Here is a 13,724-nt window from a genome sequence, read left to right as displayed (position 1 = left end):
GAAAAGCTCTGCAGCACTCGGTGGCATTTTGATGCCTCTGTGTTGCTTGGATGGATGGGCAGAGAATCTAGGAGCCCGACTCCAACCATATCAATGTGGCTGCGCCTGAACTGTCTCAGCTGCAGGGAAATGGTCACTTTCTACAGGTTTCACTAAAGTGTGACCACTTCCCTCACCCACCCTAACCCCCACCCTGAATGCATGTGCGCTATATTCAATGGAAGGCCCTTGCCCCTCTCCACACAAGTTGCCTCAATGGCTGGGATGCCCTTAAACCCCCCCCCAGTGCCCCTCAAGCTCCAAGTCCAACAGGTGACCCTACCGAGTGCTGCACGACATTACTGTGCGCTCACCTCCGAGTTCCCCTCGAAGTGTCAGGCCGCCCAGTGCGCGTCGCTAACGTGCTGCCGTGCTTTCCCGCCAGCATGGCCAGATGATCCAGCGGGGCTGGGGTGATGGTTCTGGTGGGGCCGGCCTGACAAGGATAAGCAGACGTGTGACAGTGCGGTTCCCAACCTCCGACGGTGGGAAACGTGGCCCACCCCCAGCGGGTTGAGCGGACGATTGGGAACTGGTTCCACGGCGTCGCGAAACCGATCGCGCAGTGTTGCCTGCTCTTGCCACCGATCACGCCCGACCCCAGTGGGCACGGAAAATTCCGCCCTATGAGTGGGGCATGATTTGTGTGTCTTATTAAATATCCCTCTGCACGGTATCAGTTCAGCTGCATGCAGATGCATAATCGTTGTCCAGTGCGCTGGAGAAAATGCTGGCTGCTTTGTCTGTCTGGTTTCGTTATTTTGATCGCATTTTGTAAGCAAACCAGGCAGAATTGTAGATGGCACTTCACTTCGGAGGCTCTGGTGGGCTATGAATCTTTTCCATTGTTGACTCAATGTGGAGTGAGATTTATGGTTTTTAATCAAGAACTAATTAAATCAAAAATTCACTTGTGAAAACGGTATTCCTTGCTTGGCCTGCATCTGTCATAGCTAATTCTCCACATACTGTGCAAGAGTAAGCTCTGGTGTATATTTATTGCAAGATTGCTGGATTTATCATTAAATAGCAGACAACTAGATGCAGCCTTACTTTCTCACAAGTACCCACTCCTCTCCCACAACGAGCATGGAGCTTGCTCAGTGTGTAGTTCACCCAGCAGCAGCTGAGACTGAGACTATAGGAGCCAAAACACATACCAGCTTGGCAGCATTGAGGCTATGTATTGACCAGAACCCCAGGGGAACTCCCCCTGCTCTTCTCTGAATAGTGCCATGGGATTATAGGCTGGAATTTTACAAGCCTGCCCCAGGGCAGGGTGGCAGGCAGAGAGGGTGGGTGCCCTGCCAGCGGCATCATTCCTGGACTCTACCCCCACCTGCTGAGGGGGCAGTGACAGCGGCCTGCCCACTTGTGGGCCAATTGAGACCCTTTAAGGAGCAATTGGTGGCCACTTAAGGACTTCCTTTCGCCACCGCTGGGGCTTTACCCAGAGCAGCTCAACAGGCTGCCAGGTAAAAACCTGTGGAGGTGGGCTGGGGTTGGAGAAGGTGTGCCTGCGGAATTTAGCTTTTTTGTCCATGTTTGGATCAAGGTTGTAATGAGGTCTGGAGCTGAGTACAGAACCCAAACTGAGAATCGGTGAGCAGGTTATTCTAAAGTGCCAGCTTGATAGCACTGTCAGTGATGCCTTCCATTACTTTGGCGATTGAGAATATAGATTGTCATTGGCCGGGTTGGATTTGTCCTGCTTTTTGTGGACAGGACATACCTGGACCATTTTCCACATTGCAGGGTGGATGCCAGTGTTGTAGCTGTACTGGAACAGCTTGGCTAGGGGCGCGGCAAGTTCTGGAGCACAAGTCTTCAGTACTATTGCCAGAATGTTGCCAGGGCACTTTGCACATCCAACGTCTTCAGCCATTTCTTGATATCACGTAGGATGAATCAAATTGGCTAAAGACTGGCATCTGTGATGCTGGGGACCTGCAGAGTAGGCCAAGATGGATCAGCCACTTGGCACCCCTGACTGAAGATGGTTGCAAATTTTCTAGCCTTGTCTTTTGTTTCACTCACAGGCTGGGCTTCCTCGTGTTTGGGGTGTTTGTGGACCCTCTTCCTCGGGTTAGTTATTTAACCGTCCACCACTGTTCATAACTGGATGTGGCAGGACTGCAGAGCTTTGATCGGATCCAGTGGTTGTGGGGTCGCTTAGCTCCGTCTATTGCGTGCTGCTTCTGCCGTTTAGAACGATGTAATTCTGTGTTGTGGCTTCACCAGTTTACCTCTTTTTTTTTTAGGTGTGCCTGGAGCTTCTCCTGGTAAACCCAGCCCTGTTAAGAATAGAAATCCTGTTAAAATGAAAGTATGCAGGCTCCTGGATTGGTTTCAACAAACAAACAACGTCCTGAGAGCAGATAATTTCCCTTCTCGTTAAAACTGGAAGTGGCTGTGAGTGAGACAGGTTGGGTTGCTGTTTTAGAGTGTTAACTTTTTACCCTCCCACCCAAATCAAACCCGCCCATTTTTGGTGGGGGTGGGGTGGGGGATAAAATTACCCCTGTTGTCCCCATTCCAGACCAATGACTCTTACGGGTTGCTTGGGTCTCAGTCGCTTTGCAGTGTTGCTTCTGAATCTGGGCAGACCCTTAGCAGACTTTGAGTAAAGCACAGGAAGGGTTAATTAAAAGCAGTTTTCTCCTCCAGCTCACCACCAGAACTCAGCATGTTTGCAATAGATGATTGTCCTGTATGTTCTGTATACATAAGCTACTGAAAGATATAACACGGTTGTAATGTTCAACAAGCTTCTGAAAATAAGCAGATTTACAATGGGGAAAACAAACTTTTTGGTGCAGAACAGATTGCCTTTTCCATTAGCATTTTGTAATTTATTCCCAAGCCATCGGAAATGGAATTCATATCTTCATGATGTGTTTTGCAAAATGTGAAGAACTGATCCTATTGCATGGGAGGAAGATTCTAAGAGTGAATTTGTTGGACTCCAATTGGGCCACAAAGAAACAGCAGAGATGAGCCACCTAATGGAAGAATTTATTAATAATTACAGAACGTGAAGCACATTCAATTGTCCCTAAAGTGAAAATGCATGAATGTTTACGGGGGCTGAGTGATACTTATTTCACTGACTGGCACTTTTAACGTAGAATTCATGCATTTTGTAACACAAGCAGAAACTTTACTGTAAGTCTCTCGCTCTGGTGTGTGCCTCTACTGTCTTTGCCTGTCCTATATAGCCCTAGCACATTGTGATCAATGCTTATTGGGTTTTCACGAGGGACTGTGGACTTTGAATATTGAGGACAATATGTGTTGTCTAATTGACCTGCAGATCTAAATTTAATGTTAGCAGCATTCTATATATAAGTCATGAGTGGGAGATGAATGTCTCTGTCACTGGCTCTATATTTAGGCTCTGGTCAGGTATGTGGTCTATCAGGATGATTGAGTATATTTTACTGTAAGAGTCACAGAATCCTTCCAAATGTAGCAAGGATGTACTAAAACCAATAACTTTTTGTCCAGATTTGTAACCAGCAATTTTCAGGGATGTTTGTGTCGTGAATGTATACAGTTCATTGTTCTCTCCTTCTTCTCCTTCTGAAGTCAGTGTTGACCACCTTCTTGTCCCTTGGCCCATTGGTCATTCCAGACTATTGGGGGAGTTTTAGTCACCATCTCGCCTGTACCCACAAAAGAAGGTGAGAGGAGGTCAGGGGGTTAAGAATCAAAAATCGTGTAACCCGCCCCCAACCTGCTACGTTTGTGCCTGCCACCACTTTTGCAGCGATGGATTGTGTGACATGTCTGTGTCCTGCTCGCGACAGGGGGCATCTCAAAATAATACTTAAATCAGGCTCCCACAATGCAGTTGGAAGCCTGATGAGGGCCTGTTTTCCCAGGGCTCAGGATATCCAGAAGCTAAATGGAGACGGAAGCAGTTCTTTCGAGCACTGCTTCTGGGCCAGGAAGAGTCCCTCAAGCAAATTATCTGCTGCAATTGGCGGATTCTTGTCCCCCCTCTCCAAACTCGCGATTCCAAGACTGTTCTCCATCCCTCCCGATCGCCGGTGCAACTACCTCCTTCCCCACGCTCTCTCCTAGTTCCTCCTTCCTCCTGATTGTTGGTCCCGCTTGTCTTTGATATTTCCTGGTTGCCAGGGAACATCCCCAATGGTCCTTGCGTGCGGCCTCCTCCCGCAGGCTTCTCACCTGGCAGCTGACCAGCCTATCACTCTGCCTGGTTGATGGGCTGGAAATGGAGTCTAAACATGATAATCGTTCCTCGCTGTTAACCTTGGCAGGACTTGCGTCCTCCCCCTTGCCCGCTCTCGCTCCATCTCCCCACAAATACTGGGGATGATAAAATTCAGCGCCCTGGAACGTTAACTTTAACTGTTTCTCTCTCCACAGTTGCCGCCTGAGCTGCTGAGAGTTTCCGGCACTTTCTGTTTTCAGTTTACGAATGTTGACGACTTATTTTTGGCCGAGAGGGTTTTTCAGCTCAACTGAGTCCTGTTCTCATCCAATGGTGATAATCGGGCACATTAGAGCAGGGGTCGCTGGACAGCAATAGGGAACAGAAATCCTGGTGGATTCTTTCCTGTTCCGTAGTTGAGGACACTGACTGTACATCACTCAGACGAATGCTGAGTTGTTGACCTGCGGTGCCTGATAACTGAATTGCCCATCGCTAACCCAGCGAACACTTTGGACGCTGGAAATCTGAAATAAAAACAAAAAATGCTGGAAAAGCTCAGCAGGCCAGGCAGCATCTCCGGAGAGAGAAAGAGTTAATGTTTCAGGCTGATGACCCTTCATCACTAACCCCGTTTACCGTGTTACCAGGCTTTGATTCCTCTGCCATGAATGGTTCTGACATTAGTCAGCTTGCAGCCTACATATACAGGAGTTGATGTCCGCTTTGTACCAGGCTTGCCAAGCTGATTTTCTGCTTGGAATGATGCAGCCACATTTCAACCTGATTTAACTGTTCTGCCTCCGAAAAACAGCGATTATAAAATACTGGCTTGAAACTGGAGCACCAGCATCCCGATTACAAATCACAACTGGAACTGACGCAATATCCCAGGAATAAATGCACACCCTGTTCCGTGCCCAATGTAAAAGCAATCTATGTACATTCCAGTAAGCACACTTTTCTGGCTCCACTTTAATATTCTGCACAATATTGTACGCACCATATAATTAAGTACCTGTACACGTGCAGTGCTGCTCAAGCTTTGGACGAACATTTGAGTAATGTTGATACCGTAGGCCAGTGATGGGCAACTGAGGCTAGTGGGTGGCCATTCATCTCAGTGGGCGGCAAGATTGAAATCGGACCTGTGCACCGACCATGACCCCATGAGTAAGAATTTGCAGGGTGCGTGCCGACTGAACTGTTTCAGCACTTTGATTGGACACAGAGGGAGCACACGGCTCTCAGGGCCAATGTTGTGTGCAATCGGCACGCAACTCACTTCACTCGCTCTTGCTTGGCGTGAGTATCACTTTCGTCATACCCGTAGGAAAAAAAACCACGTGGACAGAAACCAGCGGAATCTGGCAGCCCTGTGCATGGGCAATGGTCAACAAAGTGTCTCGTGGGCCGCCCTCAGAACCCTGACGGGCTGCATGCGACAGGCCACAGTGCGCACCGCTGCTGTGGATCACCTTGTCTTTGCGAGTGAATGAAGAGGTACATGCTGTACTCACACCAGGATCTCTCGTGCATCAGCTGTGAGTGAATTGGCAGTTTATGACTGATATAAACTCCCCATGCGATCCTGAACCAAGTCTCAAAGCAGTAGCTTTCAGCCTCTTCTATGTGAGCCGCCCCCTTCAAATATGGGTATGCTCCTTGGAACCCTCTATCCGAGGTTTTGAAAGCCAGTGCCAACTCTCCAAGGTGAAACACTCCCATCATTGTTGAGGTCAAGAGCGGAAATGAGGTGCAAGCAAGTGAGCAGGAATCTGATAACCTATAATGGCTCCTGCAATTCCCGTGTGAACCTTCCTGAGGTCCGTGGTTTGAAAACCGATAAAGCGAAACAACGATCACCCTTACCAGCCCAGTGTTCCAGAAGCGAGCGCAGAGATTGAAGATGGCAATTTTAAAAAACAGTTGCATTTCACAAGCCTGACTAAAGTGGAAGAGACGTTATTATGATTGGGTTCAGTGAAAAGCACGGCAAGTTGTCTCTTGGGATTGAGCATTTCATTGATTATTGGATTTGACAAATCTCATGCAATTCAGATATAATGTTCGAGAACAGCCTGGGTATTTGATAGAATCCCAATCATAATACATCTCAAACATGACATGCATGGGAAATGCGTGCCATTAATTTTGAAGAAAAAGACTATTATTTGGTCCAACCTGATCTTAATTTGGTCTGTGTAATGCTTCACTTCCTGAGTGGGCAGTTGGGCGGCTGATCTGCACTCCCTCTTCAATGCCCGCACCTCCCTGCTCCATGGAATGTAACATCTGCCCATTTTATGTCACCTTACCCTTGGCACAATGGAGAGATCAGATAATGAACTCTATGATTAGGGTGAATACACACACCTTATTACTCCATAAACCTACTGGAAACTGCAAACTTACTTTCAAGGAGCTACTAACAGATAAAGCCGTGGGCACAAATTGTGTCAAATCGGAGATGGACTGATTTAACAGCCGTTCAAGTTCCTAACTGAGCAAAACGAAAGTGAATTGCCAAATCTATTACGGGTTTTAAAGAACTTTACATACGCCAGCGTTCATCAGCTCTGTATTTTGCAGCTGATTGATTTCTCCAGCCTAGATCTCACGTGTTGCACACTGAAACTTGAGGAAGTCTGTCCAAATGTGATACTCGAGCAAAGGAGTTCTGCGATTTAACATTTGCTGATCATTCACAATCTCCCTAAATGAAGTACTTCATCAAATCCATTTACAATTCTGTTAGAGTTGAATCTTGTGAGGGACATGGCACTTTCAAAGGCACAAGGAACAGATGGGATTTACTCAGTAAAGATTGTGGGCCGGTTATTCCGGTGGACGAGCGGGGGGGGGTGCGGGGCCCACTCGCCGACCCTCCAAGTGACGCGGGGATATGTCGGGCGTGTGTGCCAACGTCACCCGGCGTCATTTAGACTTTCAGTTCAGTGGCCTACTAAAAACTAATTAGCCTGATTGATGGACCTGCCCGTCCAACCTTAGGGTTGGCGGGCAGGCCGGGAGCCCAGGTGGGCCTCAGAAAAAGCACAAAACCTCTTCCACGGTGGGGGGGAAAGTGAGGTTTCATGAGGTTTTTTACATGTTTGCCAAATGTTTAAATAAAAGTTAAGGGCATGTCCCCAACTCGTGTGACAGTGTCACATGAGGGAACGTGTCACGGAAATTTTTTTTATTACCTTTCTGTCAACTTTTGAATTGGAGCCGGTCTCCCTGAGGCAGCACTTAGCCTCAGGGGGATCTGTGCGCCCTTTCGTGCGCACGCGTGAAAGAGCGCGCTCCCGGCTGAGGGAATCCCACCCCCCAGCCCGCACAGGGAGTGCATGGCGCTTCCTGGCAGACGTCACGCTGGGCGGGCCTTAATTGGCCCGCCCACATAAAATGGTGGCAGATCCCCCCCCCCCACCCTCCCCCTGACTGGGGGCACTGATCGGAAGGCTGGCCACTGGCGCCCACTCCCGCACTTCCCCCCCCCGCCAACAAGGGGGAGAAAATGCTCCCCTGTGTTTATTGAATGACTGCGAATGATTTTTAAAAAAACTCATTCTGATGCCTTCAAAGCTTGCAGGAATTTTACTATCTTGTCAGTGAAAATCATGGCCTTATTTAGAGCATTCTTTGCTCTTAATGCTAGTGATCGCATTACTGCCCTCACTCCCTCCCCCCTCCTGCCCTGCAGGTCTCCAATTTTGTTTGTTTATTCTTGAGATGTGCAAGGCGGAATTGATTGTCCGTCCCTAACTACCCTGGGGGTATTTAGGGTCAACCAGACAATGTGGAATTGGGATCACACGGAGGGCAGACTAGATCGATGAAGCACATGTAGACAGGAGCGGAGAGACACAGCAGTTCTATTCCCTGAAGGACATGAGTAAATCAGTTAGCTATTTATAATAAAATGACAACTTCTGTTGTCATTTTTATTCCTGGTGTTTGTCGACAATCACGTTTATCAAATTTAATTGCACAACTTGTCAAGGTGGCATCACATCAATTCGTAACCTCGAGATTACCAACCCAGTACCATAGCCAGCATGGGCTATCCTGCCCTGCTGATGTTGTGACAAGCGTGCACGGGGAATAAGCACTCCCTCTGAAGTCTTATAGTGACATTTAGGACATCAACAGGAGGGCGCTGTCTCCTGCACTACTCCTTTCCACCATGAGAGGCAGGGGAGATACTTATGGGAGGCCAGCATAATGCTCTAGTCTACATTCATTTGTTAAAGAATATTCCCTCCTTGTGAATGCGCAGCAGGTATTTTAGGAACAGTCCAGAGTGGTTTACTCTAAAAGACGACAGAGAAATGTTTTATTTATTATTTCATTGGGTGTGGGTGTCACTGGCAAAGACAACATTTATTGCTCTTCCCTAATTGCCTTTCAGGTTGGTGGTGAACTGCCTTCATGTCCTTGTGGTGTAGATACACACAAACGCTGCTATAAGGGAGAAAAATGGAACTCCATTATTTAAGAAAGGAGGGAGGGAGAAATCATTAACTCTGGACAATGGTGTGAAATAGGTGACATTGAAATAGCCGCCGGTTAAACGCCACACCCGATTTGCAGAGAGTCGCACAACCAAGTTTGCAGAGGATGTGGTGAGCTCATTAATGTTTGTCCTTTATTAGCCAGAGGTAAACCAGGGTATATACTTTACCCTTATCGGATATAGTGTCTGCCGATAACACTGGTGCTGAATTATGCTGGAATATCACTGGCAGAGCCTGCAGTACGTAAGGTTGAGCCAGTGCTTTTTGGGATGCTAGGAATGTCAGTCTGTGGTATCATAAATATCTCCGGTGGATCAGACAGCTGATTTCATGAACCCTTCCATTTCCCTCCAACAAGTCACCCAACAACATTACCCCTAACGCCGGAGACAGCAAAATAAATTGTAAACCTTCCGAGTACTGCCCTGAGATCTACAATCTGGTATTTAAAAATAGTTGTCATGTTTATATTTCACCAATATTCCCGTGCTGGTAAGTGCCCCTGTATTCTCAATTGTGCATAAGGGAAATTTATGGAGCAGCTTGATTATTCCACAATCACTGTAACTCCTGAGGTTTATCAGCCAGGCGCCAGGAACAGTTGCACGTGTAAATGTGTTCACTCTCTGTCCGCTGGCACGTGCGTGGGTTCTCCCTTCAGTGTCATTGGTGTGAGCCTGTCAGCCAGTGCCACAACTGGTTTTCACGCCCATTTCCTGCACTACCCTTTTTTTAGCCACCTGTCCCTTTGCTGGCCTGCTTCCTCTGCCAACCCCACCCCAGGCGGGGCCCTGTCCCCACCCCAGGCGGGGCCCTGTCCCCACCCCAGGCGGGGCCCTGTCCCCACCCCACGCGGGGCCCTGTCCCCACCCCAGGCGGGGCCCTGTCCCCACCCCACGCGGGGCCCTGTCCCCACCCCACGCGGGGCCCTGTCCCCACCCCACGCGGGGGCTTCTCAGTCCGGCTACCCAAAGGCTCAGTGAAACCCGGGCCTGAATTTTACCTTTGGTGGGCGCACACGATCGGTGGGCCCAGGGGCGGCCGGGAAACGGACCCCGATCGTGACTTCCCATTGGCCGGCCGTTAATTGGCTGAAAAGCTCGGTGTTGCTGGGTTGGGGGTGGGGGGTGGTGGGAAGAGGGCAGGCGATGATGTCACCGTGGGCGCGGGCGGGCGCTGTGAGAGAGCCCCCTCAGGGCAGACGGCCGCCTTAGGGGAGCTGCAGGCCTGAAAATGATGAAATAAAGGTTTAAAAAGCTGCAAAAAAAAATGTCCATGCGTCACAATCTAGCACCTGAAAAATACGCCTCATAAAATTGCTGTCCACAGATATTTAGTTTTATTTTATTTCATAACGGAGATTTCACCCCGCCCTTGGGTGAGGTTTGATGAAAAATGTAAAGGCCGCCCGGCCGATTCGCCTGTCCGCCAACCGTAAGGTTGGACGGGCCACAAAAAATCGGAGATGATTACACCGTTAACGGGCCTAATTGCCCGTTTAATTGTCGGCGGGCACACTTCCGACTATTGTGCGCACCCGCCGAGCGAAATATCGCGTGAGCGTGCGATGATGCCGGGACGCTCGCCCGCTGTCATCTGGCGCCATTTTACGCCCCATCAGGTTGGGCGCGCGCCCGCCCGCCCATGGTGTGTAAAATGCTGCCCCTGAAATCACTTATGTTTGAAAAGGGGGTGGGGGGGGGGGGTGCAAAAACAAACAGGGTCGAATCAAAACTTGTGCCGACAAAGTGCAGCTCAGCGTGGTCGGTGCTGTAAAATTCCCGTCTCTTACTGAGTGTTAAAACGGTGCGTGGTTTTCATGCAATCAATGTCTTTCGATGCTGAAACGGAAATCGCATTAGACTCAGCACTCGGCTACCAGTCTTGTTATTAAATCCTTGACCTTTCTTTGAACACGTCTTGGGTCTTGCAGGCTGCAGCTCCTGTCACTGGAGGCAGTGAAAATACATGCACGAGAAATCGCTCCCAGCTGCAGCAACATCAAACTCAGCCTTCGAATTTAAGTAACTATAATGCAGGCAGGTCCACCGGTTTTATCCTCTCAGGGCTAGCCGGAAGGATTTCGAAAGTTGCAAGTAGATATCATAGCTGCAAGAGGCAAAATAGCAGAAAATTTCCCTCCAGTACTCTGTTTCTTAATTACAAGGTAATTGGTACAGCGTCATATCCAGTCACTATGAAGAGGTTGAAAAAGGAAACTAAAGCCATGTCCAATGTTATAATTGACCCAGGGGGCTGGTTAGCTCAGATGACGAGTGTGTGGTTCAGAATAATGCCCGACAGCGTGGGTTCAATTCCCACTCTGGCTGAAGTGCACTTGGGACTTGCCTCCTCCTCTGCCCCATGCTTGACATGGAGTGGTGCTCCCAAGTTATATAACCAATTGTCTCTCTAATGAAGAGAAGGTGCCTCTGGTTCCTTGTGGACTATGGCTACCTACCCAACCTATAACTATCCCTGTGACTCTCAGCTACGGTATTGCCTTCATTCCGAATAGTCTTGAGAGCTTGATGGAAATTGTGAAACCATTGCGTGCTAGAATTTTTCTCAACTGACTAGCCTGAATTTGTTCCTCTGTCACTCAACGTTATCCCCAGTCAAGCTGCCTTGATTAAATCCTGGAAAGGCATGGAACTAAAACGATGTAAACAGATTCATTTCAGCTGGCTATTGAAAGGCAGAGTAATCATCCCCACTGTTTGTTCACAGTTTAAAATGTCTGAAGGTTAGTGTTCAGTAATTGTGTAATCTTCTAAATTGCTAACTAATATTTTGCAGCAGTTATTATATAACCAAGCTAACGGTACAATCTCCATGACTTAATGAATATCTCACTAACGTAGCAAATTCTAAAACGAGATGATCTTCAATGTAGATTGTGTAGCAGTGTGAGAATTCATAAAAATAGAATATATTATTAATTTAAACTATCCCCCGTCGTAAAAGATGATGACACGCTGGGCAGAATTTTCCACAAAAGGACAGAGACCTGGCTGTGTCTGGGAATACATGTCAGCAACATGGATGTCCAGTCAGCAGGACTTCCCTCTTGATTTTACCTGTGGCAGATCAGGAATAAGCTGCCGCCGGGGTTGCCATCCTGTGTGGGGCAGATGCCAAACCCCCCCGAGAGTCACTGGCCCAATTCGAGTGGCCCGGCATCTCAGCAGTGCCACCAGGAGTGGAGCAGGCTTGTGGTAATCTGAGGTGCCGTACACCCTTAAGAGAACGTGAGCAGATTGACCACGCGACCCAATTGCTGTGTAGCGCAGGCTACAATGTTAAGGGTCGTTTAGAGTGGGGTCTGGTTGGAGAAGCACACACCATGTTAGTGCTCTGTTATCTGTGTAAATAAACAGTATGTGCTTCACCTTATATTGCCCTCTGGATCTGCAGTATATTGTTACCAACTCACCAGCCGTTAGATAGGCGAGTTCGCGAGCAAAGCGATCCAACTGTAAAACATAACAAGGCCACTGCTTAGGAAGGCAAGGACCTTACAGCCTACACCAGGTAGGCCGAAGAAAGTTTGTAAAAACTGAGAAATCGTTTTGATGGAGGTGGGGGGACTGCTCCGAGCTAATCGCTGGGTCCACAGAGGTTGCTTTCCCTACCTACAGGCCCCCTCTTTGGGTAAAAAATAATCTTTCTTCCCCCCCCACCCCCACCACGACCACTCCCGGTTTAGCACTGGGAAGCTGCCTTTGTTCAGCTGGCAGCCTCCCAGCCTAGTGCCAGGGGAGATCAGTTCACCAGGAGCTAAATGCCCACAGCTGGTATAATAGCCCTTGTTGGTGCCTTTGCTGCCTGCTGGGAGGCCTAGCTGAAGTCAGCCCTGGTGCCAGCACAGCTCCCCGACGGTAAGGCATGGTCAGGAAGAGACCGACAACAGCTCCACCTGATTACCCAGCCCCTCGCTGTGATCCCACTGTGTGCAGTCTGGTAAAACTTTCCTCCGTTATATTTTCCTGTCAAAAACGGGTTTACAGTTTATCCGCCAAAAAACACCTTCTGTTACATGACACACAAAATAAAGCAGATCTATCTTTTCGTGATAGCTGTTGTTAACAGGTTTAGGGGAAATTGCTAGCAGAAGATGTGAAATCCAATGAATAAGATGTCATGAAATGACTTTTTTAACACTGTGGGAAGTAATGAATGAATAACTTTTTGAAAAAGTTTTTTTTCCACACTCTACTGTTACTATAGGGTTCATTGATCCACTATACACTGTATAGAACCAATGGGCATAGATGTGCCATAGCTTGACATAGGGGGCATGAAGGGCCATGAGGGGGATTGGTGTGCCATAGTGTGACATGAGGGGGCATGGGTGTGGGTGGAGTGCCATAGCTTGGCATGATGGCATGAGGGGTCATGGTGGGAGTGGGTGGAAGGGCAGAGCTTGGCATGGGGGCATGAGGGGGCATGGGGGTGGGTGGAGTGCCATAGCTTGGCATGAGGGCATGAGGGGTCATGGTGGGAGTGGGTGGAAGGGCAGAGCTTGGCATGGGGGCATGAGGGGGCATGGGGGGTGGGTGGAGTGCCATAGCTTGGCATGAGGGCATGAGGGGTCATGGTGGGAGTGGGTGGAAGGGCAGAGCTTGGCATGGGGGCATGAGGGGGCATGGGGGTGGGTGGAGTGCCATAGCTTGGCATGAGGGCATGAGGGGTCATGGTGGGAGTGGGTGGAAGGGCAGAGCTTGGCATGGGGGCATGAGGGGTCATGGGGATGGGTGAGGGGCATGGCCAGACAAAGGGAGAATGGGGATCCATGAGGGGTGGGTGGGTGCGGGGGCCTTGATATGAGGATCATGAAGAGGACCTTTTGTACTGGCCATTTAAAAGGTCCCCTCCTGCAGACTAAGGGCTCCCAGCTTCCCAGCTCCTCTGAGGGGCTGTGAGCCACAACTCTTTAAATAGCTGGCCCAACACCATAAAAATGGCGGAGGAGTAGGAGATGC

This window comes from Cetorhinus maximus, chromosome 15 (genome assembly GCF_964194155.1).
Source record: "Cetorhinus maximus chromosome 15, sCetMax3.hap1.1, whole genome shotgun sequence".
NCBI lineage: Eukaryota > Metazoa > Chordata > Chondrichthyes > Lamniformes > Cetorhinidae > Cetorhinus > Cetorhinus maximus.
Note: the sequence above shows the minus strand (reverse complement) of the source record.